Source organism: Uloborus diversus, chromosome 1 (assembly GCF_026930045.1).
Source record: "Uloborus diversus isolate 005 chromosome 1, Udiv.v.3.1, whole genome shotgun sequence".
Classification (NCBI taxonomy): Eukaryota; Metazoa; Arthropoda; class Arachnida; order Araneae; family Uloboridae; genus Uloborus; species Uloborus diversus.
The window spans coordinates 108150261-108166790 of record NC_072731.1 but is presented as its reverse complement, the minus strand read 5'-3'; positions in this window follow the sequence as shown (position 1 = coordinate 108166790).

Below are 16530 nucleotides of genomic sequence, written 5' to 3'. Positions count from 1 at the left end.
ATTTCCTCATATAAGCTAAATATTCATACTTGTGTGCCCAGCGTAACGATGGCATGTTCAATATGAGAGGCTCGTGCAAAGTGGTGTGGATGCATGGTTTTCACAAGAAAATTCCTTGATATTTTACATTCACTTTTATGCTCATTTTTTAAGTGTATAATTATTTAATGAGTGTTCATCGCTTTCTTCTGCTAGAAACACGTTTCAGCTGCTCAATGCATTATATGCTTTCATAGCAGCTCTTTAAAATGCATGTGATTATTGAATAATAATAACAAAAAAACATATCAACAATCACCTTTTATGGGGTCCTATAATTATGCAATCTCGGAGTGACACAAGATGGTCTTCAAGAGTTAAAACCATAAAAACATTTCTCTATTACTTCAAAGCAGTGATTTAATGACTGGAAAAATTATTGCAGAACGATTCTTTCAATGGTGAAAAAGCTCATGAACTTTTTCACCATTGAAAGAAATGGCTGAACTAACTCCCTTTAGCATGTATGACTTCGTTTGAATTTTTATTCAATTTGTTTGTATTGAGGAAAGTTTTTGAAAAATGCTTTACTCTATCAAAACATCTTCAATCCGCTACCCTTAATTTTCGGACTATTCAAGCCACAGTTCAATATACAATTGATCTGTGCACCATACTACCACAGTTCAATCTACAATTGAAACTGAAAACAGATTTTACACAGATATATATTTCAATCAATCGTGAAACATTTCAAAAAAATTCTTCCTCTGAGCCAATTTTAAAAAGGCGCAAAAAAAAAAAAAAAAAGTGACAAAAATTCACATGATGATGTGAAGTTAAATACTGTTTTTTTTTTTTAATATTTTGTATAAAGTAATAGATTCAGTTTTGAATGAAATTAACACAAGATTTGATGATAATTATTTTTCTGTATGATTGGTTTCTATACATTATCTGGATTGGATTTTGAAAACGAAAAATAAAATGATTCAATTATGAGTAAAATGTTTAGCATGAGGCAGGAAAATTACAAGCCATCTACCGAAAGACCGTTATTATATCCAGAGACTACAATTTCGTCCTTGTTATGGACTCATCAGTCTGGAATAGCGATTAACAGAGCAGGAGGCATATCACATCTCATTGAAGCTGAGAGCGCCGACGAGACTAAATTATTTGATGAGTAAAAACTAAGCTCCTCACAATTTTTGAATTTGCCTGGGTGATTTTGAAGAGTAAGATATAAAAAGTGTTTTCATACTTAACTTTGTTACTTTAATTAATTTTTAACTATTCCAAGCAGCTCAGCTAGTAGAGAAAGTTTTTTTTTATGTTTTAGGGGGTTAGAGAATTATTTTCAAAGCAGAATGGGCAAAAAAAAAAAAAAAAAACACTTCTATTTAGCTGTACTGGCAAAACAGCACGACACTGGGCACTGATAGATTAGTAACACGATTCCCTGCTCTCCCGAATTCCAAAAGTCATGCATTAAAACTTTTCCGAAAGGTATAAAAACTTTAGTATCGAGATGTTTTGTATGATAACTTATTAGAAAGTGAATCAAAGTTTTAGTTGTTTCTGAACACTAATTTTTATTCATATTAAACCGATTTTATGACCACTTCCTGTTAGCTAATGTGTGTTTGGGACCACACTGTGGTACTACATATTTAAGAAACTCGTCCCCCCAAATGAAATGCTGAAATGCCGCCCCTGATTGGTACCCCCATTAACTCAGAAATAAATAAATAAATAAAAATAAAAATAAAATAAATGAATAAATAATAAGTTAAAAGTCCCCTGCTCTATAATATTTTGTTCTAATGTGCAGGAGGCTGAACTGAGGCTGAAGTGGCTGTGACTGACTGGCAAAGAAGCTTCTCATGACCAGAGCTTCTGCATCACACACCCAGCTTTCATCATTTCTTCTTCAACTACACCTCTTTCAGTTCTGGTACATTAATTTAAAAAAGAAAATGTTTTCATGAAATGGTGCTGCAGAGAGGAAGAACTTATGTTTCGAGAAATCAAGTCAAATTTGAATAGGAGCTCTTTTTGACACCCTTCAAATAGATTTTATCCCCTTCTACACGAGATTCATAACATTTTAACAATAAGTAAAACATATCGAGGAATATCATGCTTTTCAAAAAGAAAAAGGAAGATGTTCGTGTGAAAAATTTAAGGTGCTCTTTGGCTTTCCTGTGGGGGTCTAATGTCCCTGGTGAACTTAAGGATGGTGCCCTCCCCCCACACTCTGAATTCATTAATGAAAATAGCATTAGCAGTTTATTATGAAACATTAGAACCAAATCATAAGTAAAACATTCTTGCTGAAGTAGGGGGATAGAAAACTCTCGAAATTGTATTTGAAAAAACGCAGTTTTAAACGATCTTTGATAATAGGAGGACAGGTTCGAGTTCCCTCCCCTGGCAAATTTTGCAATTGAATTTCTAAAAACGCAATTGTAGATTACCTTCGACTATTTTTAAGCGGGGGCTATCGGATGTTCTCCCCTAGTAATATTCAAAGTTATCGTTCGAAAAACGCAGTTTTAGACGACTTCATTTAATTTCTCCTTATATTATAAAGAGAGAGGGCGGATTTTGTATGTTTATATGTTCGAGGTAATATCCGGAACCATTGCAACTATTTGAAAAATTATTTCACTGTGTGAAAGGTGCATTTTTACTGAATGACATAGGCTATAAATTATGCACATATGAATTTATATTAATTTTTTAAACCAATAGTTTGTCTTCGTCACCAGTTTATGTTTCGTACCGTTTTATTGTAATGAGCGTAAAATCTATATCCGATTGTCCTGCACCTGTAATGACAGAATAGTCAAAGGGACTCTTTGAACTGAATGCTGGGAGATGGTAACACGCGAGAGAAAACAAAATTAGGATGTAGGCGTAAGAACCGTCAAAATCTTCACATGCATTTGAGGCTGCAAAAGATAAGATGTATAGCATTCTATTATCTCTGAGAATTGCGAACCATTGAGAGTCGCAGAACGTTTATGCATAAAAACTTATTAAAACGAATCATAACTGAGATTCTCTTTCAGGAAATTAGTATTTGAACTCAAGTAGTGCATATGGACGATATTAATACGTTTTTCTAAAAGTTGTAATTTTGCAAGCATTTCAGACTATCCTTTAAGGCTATTTTCATCCATACTAATATTATAAAGAGAGAGGGTTGCTTTTATATGTTTATATGCTCCGGGTAATCTCCGAAACCACTAAACTTATTTGAAAATTCCTTCACAACATGAAAGGCGCATTTTTACTGAGTGACATAGGCGTTAAATTAAGAATATATGTCTTTATACGAATTTTTAAAATTAATAAGTTATCTTTGCTACCGGTATGTTCGTACTGTTTCGTTCTTATATATGTAAAAACAATTATGTTTGAATATTTGTGTTTGATAAAAAGTTGTCTTCGAGCGATATGCTAAGGGAGTGAAAAGGAAAAACGTGGTCACCTTAAGAACCATCGAAAGCTTTATCTAAATATGAGGCCGTGCTTCTAAAATTTTCAATTTTGTATTCAGTACTTCGAGTATTATATGCATACAAAAATCAAAATAAAAAACATCTACTATTGAATTCACATAAGTTGTATTTAGTTTAGAAAATTCTTAAGATGTTTTTTTGCAATAATCTTACGGTAAAATCAACTTTTTGATATTTATCTTTATGACTCACATTTAAAAAAATGCAGAGTAAAACGGATGCAAAAAAAAAAAAAAAAAACATAAGGCCATGAAGCGATGAAAAGGGGGAGTTTTGATTGCCAGCGCTGCAGAAAATCAATGAAAACGATTCTGTAACAAGATTGATACATGATTGCAACTTGCTGAATAAATACGTTTCTTTCACGCATCCGAATTAGTTACTGATCAGCGACTCGCCTATGATACCAAAACGCAAAGTCTTGTTTATCAGCATACCCGGTGGAACAGAAAAAGTTTTATAAATCTACCACTGGCTAAGATCAACAATGTGTCCTTGACAACAGACCAAGGATGTGTGTGCAAGATTATTTTTTTTGTTAAATTTCAGCAATTTTACTGACCACTCTAGATTTAAACTACTTTGAATGTCTCCGTTCCGAAAGACTCCGTAGGTTTTATAAGAAAAAAAAGGTCCCTTTGCAGAACATCTTCACGAGGTCAGCTTTATAATGCAGGACGAATGTTCAATGAGCCACTGTTTGAATATAGACTCCGTGAATGGAAATCTAAAAGAGCTAAAATGTTAAGACATTATGAGAGGTGTCATCGTCGCATTTGCCGGTGTCTTTAATCAAAATTTTCCAGTGGTTCCCTAGATGAACACTTGCAGATATATTTTAAGCTTGTTTAAAGTCATTCCTTTTAGGAACTCTGTACAATCTCTGTATCTTAAGAACACTTTTAAAAGTCCATATTTGTTCTATTAAATAAAAGGCGGTATTCCAATAACTTCGTTGCGAAATTTTAATTTGTTCTATGCATACAATGGAAATGGACCCCTAAGTAAAATTAATATGGACTAATGTGATTTAAAGTATTATTCTTATTGAACCAGCAGCAGGTCAGTCAGCTCATATTCGTTGAACTCCCACGGTTCTAGCACATTTCCATCTTCAATGTAAGTAATTGTAATTTCCAATGAATATTTCTCATGCCATCACAATCATCAAAACTTAAGGTCAAATGTACAATTATGCACAGTACGAAGTTACATTTAGGAAGCTTATATTGTTCACTGATAAGAAAAAGTAGGTCTCTCTTGATTAGGAAGTTAAGTGAATCAATTTCTTTTAAAACCTCATAAAATCGGAACAAAAAATGTTGTACACCATGATATTTATATTAAAAAAAAATGCATAATATTGGCAGGTGTTACATGACAGGTAATTTTTCAACCCGAACAAGTTTGAGACGGGCCAGTAGTGTTAGAGGAAGGACGGATTCAACTCTCCATCAAATTGAAAATGCAAAAAAGGTTATTTTGGCCGTTTGTCGTTAAGGAAGGAGCTTTCGGGGATTGTCTCTCGGAATATCTATGAAATTGAAGCCTAAGTTCAAGACGATCGTATATGGTTTTGACGAGAGAGGGGGGAGGAGACGCTTACTCTTAAAATGTTTAAAGTTGTCGCTTTAATAAAGCAGATTTAGTCGATCTTTAGTAGTATTTCTGGGAGGAGTTTGCTCCCCTTTAAATTTGTAACAAATATTGCACCTTAGTTTAATAATGTCTAAAAATATTTATTTTCCCATGGAAAGTTAAACTGCCACCCACTTTTCGAAAAAGAGAGATTATTGAAGCGGAAAACCGTAACTAACCCCTCCCAGATACACCACTGCAGTGTAGCAGTATTGAACAGACCCAGGAAATGCAGCATATATACAAAATTCTTTCCTGACGAGTGGCATTAGGGATTGTATCTTTCTTCCTTCAGCTCCGAAAAAAATCCCTAGAACCATCAAATTTAAACTCATAATATTTTTCTGAAATAATCTTGGGTAATTACGGACCCTCTTCCGCTAGCACCCTTGGCGTTGGCAAAAGCTAATCCTGTGTCATAGTGTCACATATGGCCACATATGTCTAAAATACTAAATCTAGTTTTACTGAGACTGTAAACGCTCGAACTTCAAACAAATAAAAACATCAGAGGAATTCCGAAGAGCTTCAAATAATGCACTTCCACTCAAATCCCTGAGAAACGCACCCTATTCATCATTAATGAATGTCTAAAATTTCATTTTTCGGACTTCAATCTGTAAAATGTTCCAGAGTACGACTCCTCAATTTGATATATCATTAAACGTCTAAAATTTCTATTTTATAGATACAATTTTGAAAAATTCTCCCGGGGAGAGCACTCAAACTCCCTGATAACTTCATTAATAATAATCTACAATTGTATTTTTGGAATTTAAATTTCGGAAAATACCGAGGACGGGTCCGCCAATATTTCTGCCCACTAATATTAAAAAAGGATATCTTAAAACTGCATTTTAAAAGTTAACTTCTTTTAAAGTTCTTCGATCAATTTAGAAAAGTTTTCGAGGGAGAGCCCCCGAATTTTTCCTCCGTACATCAAAGATCATCTGAAATTGAATTATGTTAGAGCTACAATTTCAAGCAATTTCTAGGGGAGAGCCCCTTAACCGACCACTTCTCAACATAATCCGAGATAACAGCTTCGTTTTTAAAAGTTTCGAAAAATGGACGGAGGATGCTTCTCTGAACCTTCTCTCCTAATACTACCAAAGACAGTCTAAAATGTGTTATTTTTAAGACTACAATTTGAAAATTTTCCGACACCCCCCTCCCCCCTATGTTTGAATGAATTTCATGCTTGCAATTAGGTTTATATTTATGATATTTAGATCTAGTTTGACTCTCTGACTCCATTTTAAACCAGAAGCTAAATCCTATCTCTATATTTAAGATATTTTTTGAATAAATTCAGATGCCACTAATTTCGTACATTCATTTAATGTTTTAATCCGCCATGGCCCTGCACCCCTTTTCCGGTAGTTATTTAACTCCCAATCTCCCTTGGTACCCCCATTATTGAAGCTCTGCGCACGCCCCTGTGCAATGGTCTTTATAAAATGAATAAATAAGGAATTCCTACCTTCGTAAGAAATTTTGTTTCTCTTAAAGTTTTAGTAGTCATAAGCATTTACGTGTCAAACAAATTTTCACAAAACATTAAATTCTTTTAAACTTCTGTTTTCAGGTTATTTTCTTTCCAAGTGTAAGTCAGCATTTTCGTTACGAATAAAACGCAAACAAAATAAATAGATAAATAAATAAAGCCTTTTTGAGAAGAAAAGTCACATATTTAATTTTATTCAACAATGGTATTGAATATTGAGCTATTTACATGCTTTTAAGTTATTAAGATTTTAAACGTGAATTTTCTTTTTCTTTCAAATATTTTAAAGGTCTTTTCGCCGTTTCTGAAAATTTAAGCAAGATTACTGTACGTTGAAAAAATCTAATACGGAAAAATAAAGCTTATTCTAACCAATTCAAAATGCATAAAATTTTACCACGAATAAGCTTATAAATCCACACTTAAGTATCAGCATTAATTAACAAGGACATCAGCATATTTAAATTAAGGAAAAATTGGTCGATTATTAGAAGCGACGTATATTTTCTAAAAATTTATCCGTTGCTGTTAGGTTACTAAGCTATACGAAGTGCTGATCACAAGTGTCTCTATCTTTATAGGCAAACAAAACAATACCGTAAAACCGTACAACTTCATGTGTATTTTTCTTCATATTTTCATTATTCTTTACCAAAAAATATTGAGAATTTAACTATACGCTACCATACATTTCAGATGTAGAGTGACGCTTCGAAAAAAAATCTAAATTACACACAAAAGGAGGGGGAATTTTATGTATAGTGGCATAAAATTTGCACATGGTGGTGATGGTTTTCCTTGATATGCACCGCTAAACCGCTCCGGTCTAAAATTACAGTGCATATATTGTTCTGTTCCAATCACTGCAAAAAATTTAAAAAAAAAAATGTACTTTTTTTCCGATGTACATATTTTTTTTATACTTTTTGTGTAAATTTTAGGTTTTTTTAAATAAGATGAATTGTGAAAAATACAATATTTTATTCAGATATATAAGTGTGAACGTTAAATAATATGAGAAGCATTTAGTAGGTACTTACTCCTGGATTTGATTTTTTTTTACCAAGGGCATTTTTGTTTATCTTTTTTTTACAAGGGCTCGATACAAATTTTATCCCATTTGGGTAGGTTTCTTCGTTGTCGTAATATTTTTTTGTACCAAATAACATGGGGGAAATGAGGCCAATACCAACATTTACCCTTTTTTGTCTTCCTTGTTAAATTTCGTAGCTCCTGATTTCTTGGATCAGCTTTTCCATCAATTCAGGCGAATAGTTGAGGTAAGGACGGCTGCCCATCTTCTTTCTTTTTCCTGGATTCATGTCTAAAACCAAAGAAAACCCGAAAACCAAAAAACTGCTCAAGACAACACAAAATTGTTCACGAAATATTGACAAGCGATAGTAAAAATGGATGGTCTAAAGTTGCAACTCGAATTTCCGTATTTTGTTTACTTCAAAACGACAAGTAAACAAAGCAACACCAGGATTCTCTGATAAAGCAAAATCATCTTAGATACCTAAGTAATAAAGTAAACAACATATCCCCATTCGGTGAGTTCAATCGGCAAATATAGATTTCGAAGGAGACTTTGAGAGCTAAAGCAAAAATTTCAAAAAACCTCCCTACACAAATGAATGTTGACATGAGAATGAAAACACTGGAATTGAGGTAAACAACATGAACTTTGCTGTACAACACTTGCGAATCTACAGAATTTTTTTTAAAGACTTTAGCTTTGCTCCAACGACCACTACATGGCACATACTACAAGATTCCTTCAATGATCCAGTTGCAACACCGGTCTAAAGTTGTACGGTTTTACGGTATACATTGATTTCGAATCCTCTTCTAATAATTACTATATTGAACGTACAAATGACGTAAACAATAGTTTCGTGTTTTCCGGGAAGTCATTTTGTCGTTATTGTATTAGATTAAGCACACAATTGAGCTGTTACACGAGTGTGCCATTGAATAGTTGTTAAGATTGTCAGAGACGGCAACTCTGTTTTGTTAATCTAAAGGAAAGTTTTTAAATACATTTCAGGGTATTAACTAGGCTAAAACTTTAAGAGATAAGAGATTAACAATTTTCTCAAAGTAAATCGTTGCCTAAGAGCAACAGTAAGAGACCTAAATTCAGAAAAAACAGTAAGATATCCTACTATTGCTATGGGGCGGCGAAATATAATTCCAAATAAATGAAAATATAAAATAGTAAATAAATGTACTATCACTGACTTTTGAAAACACGGAAACCTTATTTTTTTAAGTACAAAGTAGAAAAAAAAAGATTTTCTGCAAGTGCTTTCATTAACGTATGTTCGGGGAGCGGGGGGTCCACCCCGTGTCATCCGTAGGAGGGAGGTGGTACCTAAAGTGGAATTGCAAGTTCTTTAAAAAATACGAAACTAAAATGCATTTTGTAGACTACAAATTTGAAAAATTTCCGGAGTAAAATCCCCGGCCCCCTACTTTTATTTCTCTTTTGAATTAAATAAGCTTATAATAATTAATTAGCCCAATTAAAATTTTTTTATAGTACAAATGTAGTTGTTTCTGAAAATTGCCTAAATTTCATGTTTACATAAAATTTTATTATTTTTTTCTTTTGCTTTTGCACAATGCGGAAGAGAGGGAAATACTCTTCAAATTGCCACCCCAGATGTCACCCTCGCTAGGTACGCCACTGAGGTAGGGAGGGATTGATTTGGGGTTACAAGAAAGCACTTCTTTAGGTAAGGAGTAAATTTATTTCGATGTGCTATTATTATTTTTAATATTCCTAAACCTATTCGTCAGCTATTCGAAAGTACAGCAGGCTAATTTATCAAAAGATCTGTACACTGCATAATGTTTATCGTGTGCATATCTAATTCACACCTCTAAACAGGTATACCACGTTTGCTTACAGAAGAAAAACATTGCAGTTTTTTATTTGGAAAAAACCAACCGCGAATGCTTATTCATTTTAAGCATTATCAAAATTTTCATATGTAAGGAAACTAAGAACATTCTTATCGTTTTTAATGATGGAAAAAAAGATGGTTTACAAAAGGTATAGCCAATGGTTAATCCTCGAATTAGTCTGCATCGTTATCGATGATCTTCTGTCAACGCGTCTCTAGCTCTGCAATCCCTTTGCGGTAAAATTCGGGTGTCGTGGATGCAAAGAAGTCTGTGAGTGCTTTTTGCAGGTCAACTTCTGTCATGAAGGATTTTCCCCGAAGATAAATGCACAGAGATTGAAAGATGTGGAAGTTTGTTGACGCAAGACAAGGTCGACTAGAGTGGGAAAAGGCCACCTCAGTCCAAAATGACGTCACGAGAATCGTCTGAGGGTGTTTTGCTTTTCATCGCTGATCCGAGTTTCGCTCTGTGTTCCCATACAAATGCAATACGCACAAGTGTGGATATATGTAAACACACATATATAAATTAAAATAAATAAACGCACAAACATGCACATGAATATACATCGTTTCAGATTTTTTTGCAAGCAAATATGCAATTTTTTCGAAATGTTTTTATCATTTTTAAACAATAAGTACGAACACACTGCTCGTACCATATTTAAAATTACCAATGTGACTGAAATTTTAAATAAATAGCGTAGAATACTGCAGGTGAATGGGATATAAATAACTATATCATTCTATCTGTTCAGCTATCTCTATCTCCATACATATACACACACATTCAATTATGTACATGGAAACTATAAAATGCATTTTTGAAAAGTTGTCTAAGATTACGAAATTAAGATAATAGATTTTCTAATTCACTCCAGAGTAACAATTTTTCTTGCGTTTATTATGTGCGTTTATTATTTGCGTTTAATATGTGTTTAAACGTCGAATATTCAACAAGTTTGTTTTCAAAAACAACACTTACCGTCAGATCAGTGCTAATTTTTATTGATTTGTTTGAAAACGGAATTGGTTCCCAGCTAAAGATAAATAAATAAATTCCTTTTTGCCTTTTATGAGACACAATATTTTCAAAGCATGCAAAAATACAATTTTTTTGAAAATTATCAGAAGAAAAATTCGCAAAATTGTTGACCTGTTCACATGCCATGAATTTATCCAAAGTTCGTTTGTATAGTCTCCAATCAATCACTGTCTTTCAATCTCTGTCAGTCATCTCTGCTTATTCTTGATGGAAGTTGCTTTTCTGTTAAATATTTCGGACAGTTCTGGAATATTTTTGGATAAGCGCCAGTTTTCAATTTTGGAAAATATTTTCGAATTTTCGTTACAGTTCCATCTTTATTAGGTAGTTCGTCAAAGTTAATAACGTCTTCATCTGCGAAATGGTTTTCGCACACAACACTCCTAGCTGAAGAAAAAAGTTTTTTCGCGGTATTTTTCGAATCCATATATCACGAAGTTCGGGCTCCTTAGGAAATCGGAATACCGAGAAGTATTCATTAGCATCATCATAGTTTGTTTTACATACAGTTACACAACATTTATCAGGCATTTCGTTTTGATAAAAAAGAAGGAAAGATTATTGTTTTTGTCAAAAAGGTTTAAATCATTATTGTACACAAATAAAATAACGAGAAAACACTAAGCAAATGTCATGTCAACAAAGACTAAGAAAGGAATGACCGTTGAAGAAAGGCGAATCAGACGTTCTTCGTGACGTAACATCACGTGGTTTCTCGGACTCGGGGGGGAGGGGACCTTATCAGCTCTAGTCGGCCTTGCGCAAAGTCAGTTGAATACTACGGATGGCCCAAAGTCTCTCAAGCAAGTCGCTAAATGGTATACATGACCATCAGTGCCACATGCGGTTGTGCGTTAGTGCCAGTGATGACTCCTTCGTTTGCAATGCTTGTTGTACACGTTACAATTTCTGCTAGTACATGGCAGCAGTGATGGTTTGGGACGCTGGAAGTAGCTCATAGTGAAAAACTTGGCGACTAGTCCACCTGAAACATAGATTTGTGTGGGTGCATAGGTGACCAAGCTGTGTAAGGGGTAGTGACCTGTGATGACAACCAATGTTTGGAACACTTGAGAGTGTCATATGACCCGCTTTTTATCACTAGAAATCACTTGATTGAGTATGGGTTCGCTACAGTGCCGAGAAAGCAACGACATACATGTTCAGATGAATTTCAAACGGCTTGTGCGGAAACCGCTTGATTATCCTGAAAAACGTACCTAAGTGGTGCAAATGAAGTATGATCATTTTATCAGATTCTTAAAACAGCCTTGCAAGTGCACCACATGTTAGGCTACTGTCCTCGCTGATGACAGACTTCAGGGCTTTAGTATCCAAGGGTGGTGGTCGTCTACAACGAATTTCATAACAAATAGACAAAACAAAAATATTTGAACTTTTGGTACCATTGCCTTCACTCACAGCACCAAACGCTTGAAGTAATAGACGAATTGATGGTACTTCTGAAAGACGCATTTCAAAATCATAAAGCAAACAACACCGAACGAGCTCCTTTGACACTTCCATTTTGTTATCCTACTGCACGGGTCCCGCTGGAACTAATCTCACACGACAGGTGTTAAAAGCACGTGATACACCAATTTACATACCTGACATCTGCTTAAACCAAGTAACACACGAATTTTGCATACCTATTATCACTTCTTTCTCTTTCAAAATAAAAACGGCAAGAACTTTATTAGTTACCTATACTTACTACAAGTGAGGTGGATGACCGTCCTCATATGTTTTCAATTACACTAATCAAGAAAAATGTGTGGACTATACATTACCTTTCCGTTTTAGGTATCCAAAAACTACCTTTTATGTCAATTTTGTAGAATGCAAATGTTTGAAAAATAATTTCAGGTGAAATAATACACCAAATTTAGTTAATTATGCAAGTTTTTCAAGAATGCTTGTGAAATTGTCATGCTAACTGGCACGGTCAATACAAGGGGGGGGGGGGGGTGATGCGGTCATCAACCTCTCCCCTCCCCACCAAACCGCTGACACTATTAGTAGAAACCTGGCTAAAGTGGATACCCGGGCAAGGCGAATTTTGCCTATAACTCCCAAATAATTAGTTGGCCGGCGGTCGCATTGTCATAGCAACGGTCGCCTGTTGCTGCTCCGTGTGCGGCAAACATGTCAGGACGATTTCGCCGCACACGTTGCCAGTGAGCGAACAAAGTATGTTTTGGGGAAAACAAAATTAGTTTACACAGGTTAGTGTTTCATTTATAACTTTAATACTATTTGTGACATGTTCTTTGTTATGAGTAAGATTTGATGTACGATTATGTAGCTTTCAATTATCCGTAGACAACGAGTTTAGATGCTCTGGTTTTTTAGTAAATTTTAGTAACCTTAAAAATGTACCTGACGGGCAAAGCGGATTGGGCAAAGTGAATACCATATTCACTTTGCCCGGTCATGACAAGTCACTTCATCCGCACCTGGAAGTCCTTCAATATTAAGATCTCAAGACAATACTACCATTAAAGACCGTCCTCATACTCCCAAGGGATTTGAAACAACAGAATAAGTCCAAGGCAATGATGTTCCCGCCGCTTCACCCAATCCTGGATGTTCTACGAACTACTACACTCCTTTAGTTTTACTACCTATTCCTTAGCCTATTAAACCAATAACAACACCAAAACAAAACTACAGTGATCTACACTCCAGACAAGTACTCCAGTAAAGGACAATCAGAGATAAAAATTTCAAAAAAGCAAAATATTCTGTCATGAGCAACTAGATGATGTTTCGACTTAAGCTTCTCAGAAGACTATTAAAAAGACCAAGTACCAAAAAGACTAGTCAAAAATCTATGCAACAAAACATAGGACTGCATAAGAGAATGATAAGAAGAAGGAAATAAAGAAATTTGATGATGTAAGCTGCATTTTCTGTTATGAAATGTCCATTGAAAAATATGATCAGTCAATGGAACACAGGATACAATGTCGCATTTGTACTCGGTGGTGTCATAAAGAATGTTCAGCATTCAAAAATGGTAATGATTTTGTTTGTGACAACTGCAATGATTAGTATTGTAGCAGAAAAATGTTTTTTTTTTTTTTTTAATACGTCCTAAATTTTGGATGTTCACCTTTTTTTTTAAATTTCTTTGCTTGTTACAATAATTACTACAATAATTAGTATTGTAGGAAAATTCTTTTTTATATGAGCCTTTAATTTTCAATGATTATTTTATTCTTAAGTTTATTTCTTTGTTTGTAATAACAAGAATAATTAGCACTGCAGCAAAAAAATGTTTTTAAATATGTTCCTTTTATTTTCGATGTTTATTTTATTTTTAAGTTTAATTTCTTTGTTTGCAATAACTACAATAATTAGCATTATAGCAAAAAATGTTTTTTGGATATGTTCCTTCAATTTTTGATGGTTATTTTGTTTTTAATGTTTAGTTTCATGACAAATAATGTTGCTGTTCGCTTTGCCCTTGTAACGAATCCACTTTATCCGGTGTGTTGAGCAAAGTGGATATTCATGCCATCGTTGAAAACTGGCCTTATATCTAATAGTGTAATTAATATTAATGACAACTGTTATTGCATTACGCAAGTTCATTAAATGATGACTAATTATAAATTTTTGTTTCAATTTCTAAAGTTATAACTAAACGACAATAATCAAGAAAAGCTTAAGGTACTCACGTTGCCCGGGTTTCCCCTACTTGTATTCAAACAATTTATAAATAAAATATATACGGTTGCAACAATCTTTTCAATTCATTAAAAGCAATTTAAGTAAACAATTAAAATACTACTTCTTTTCATTGCTAATGAATTATATAGTTTTAAGTTTTTGTCCTACTACGTGTATAATTCCTTGCCGATTTGGTACTTTTTATTGACTCTCGAGCAATAAAAAAAAAAAATCGCTTCCAAAACCTGAGGTTCGTTCGTAGGAAAAAGACGGGATGGGGTCACTCTTAATCATGATCTCCTTTCCTAAAATGGTGGTATGTATTCCCCCTTCCCAACTGGAAGTAAAAAATTTATTTTTGCTCGACGCGGCTAAAAGAGTCAAGATCACAAAATCAAAGATTTTTTTCTCCAGTTTGTAAAACAAACATCAGAACAGTTCGTTCTTTAAATTTATTATGAAAATATAAAACATAATAATGGTAATACGAACCCGATTAGAACTGTTCCACAGTTCAGTTTTTTTCAAAAACTTTATATCCATGTACCAAAAGCTTAATATGCGTTTAACTATGAAAATAATTTAAAAACCTTTTTAACACTTTTTTTTCATCATAAGCGCTTTGTTTGAATCTTGGATAATCTTTCACAAAAACCTTACGTTTTAGAAATAAGATTATAGTAATCTCTACTTTATGGAGCATATTTAAAACGTATTGAAAAAAAAATTAATCTGCAGACATACTTTGCTTTTTTATTTTGTACTTTTTTCAAACATATTTCTTCAAGGCAAAATACTTTTTTAAAGAAAGATAAACTTCTTTGAAGTTAATCGAAAAACTTTCATTTTAATATGCTTAACGATCAAGCTAGATGATATTTCAAAAAAATAAATGAGATTTAAATAAAGTTGAGATAGCTAAAAGCGTTAAATACAATTTGCAACTTGTTAACTTTAAACACAAATTGATTTAAGTATTTGTGCAAAAAAAAAAAAAAAAAAAAAAGCTTCGATAATGGAAAGAAACGCAAAAAAACGCTGTTAAAAAGTTTTAATCTTTCGTAGTTTATTTCACTCTTGTTAGCTAGCAACACTTGTTTTTTATGAAACCTAGACGCCTTTTTTTTCAACCAATTTAAAAAAGATGCTTTGAAATTTTTATCTTCTGCAAGAGCATTTTTTATCATTTTACATAATTGTTAAAAAAAATTCAACACATTTTTGCTTTTTATCATCGTGTATACTGATTTTAATTATTATGTAAACCAATTTTTAATAATATTTTAAAGAAAATATTTATTAATATTACATAATTAGTTTGTTAATCTTTAAGTACTACTGTTGTAAATTCGAAAGGATCTTTAAAGATTGTTTTCTGACTTTCAACAATATGGATCACTGAAAGATTTATTTAATTTACAACTTGAGTCTTTGGTTTTTTTTTTATTTAATTTCGTTAATTAAAGCTCATAAGGTCTGGTCAATTGTTTGCACCCGAACACGTTATGCCACGTTAAGAAAATATCTGAATTTTTATTGCGTGATAGTTGGAATAATTTTGATCTTATTTCGTATATTTGATTTTAAAAATCAACTATCTTTTATGCTATTAGGTGAGATTTTCATTTTATCTTGATTATAAACGTATAATGTATTACTTTGTTATTCATACACTTCCATTAGTCCCTTTTAGTCTGCCATAGCAATATTTGTAAGTGTATCTATCATAAATTGTTCAAACTTGTCTTTACCTTCCACATCAACAGTATTGACCGGATCAACTTAATTATGGACAAAAAAATGCGTATAGGCTTGGCATGCAGGATTGTTCAATTTTGTCCACCCCAGAAAAAACCGTGGAAAAACTCTGGAAAAAACCGTACCGGACAAAATATCATTTTGCCTATTTCATCCATTTTGTCCACTTTTTGAGAAAATTGAAAGTTCTTAGTTAAAAATTTTAAATTTAAAAAATAAGAAATAAACACTATATAGATGCCTTATCATCCAAGTATTATTTTAATATTAAAATAGCGTCGACAATTGATTGTAAAATTTTTTAAAGTGAAAATAAAAAATAAGACTATTTGAAGTTTATGTAAATGTGTTTATAAAACAAAAATGAATAATAAAGTTATAAAGCGGGTAATAGCATTAAAAAAAAAAAAAAAAAAAAAAAAAAAAAAAAACAATAATTTTTAAGATGTTAATCTGTGATGGGAGTTTCATTGCCCACAAAAA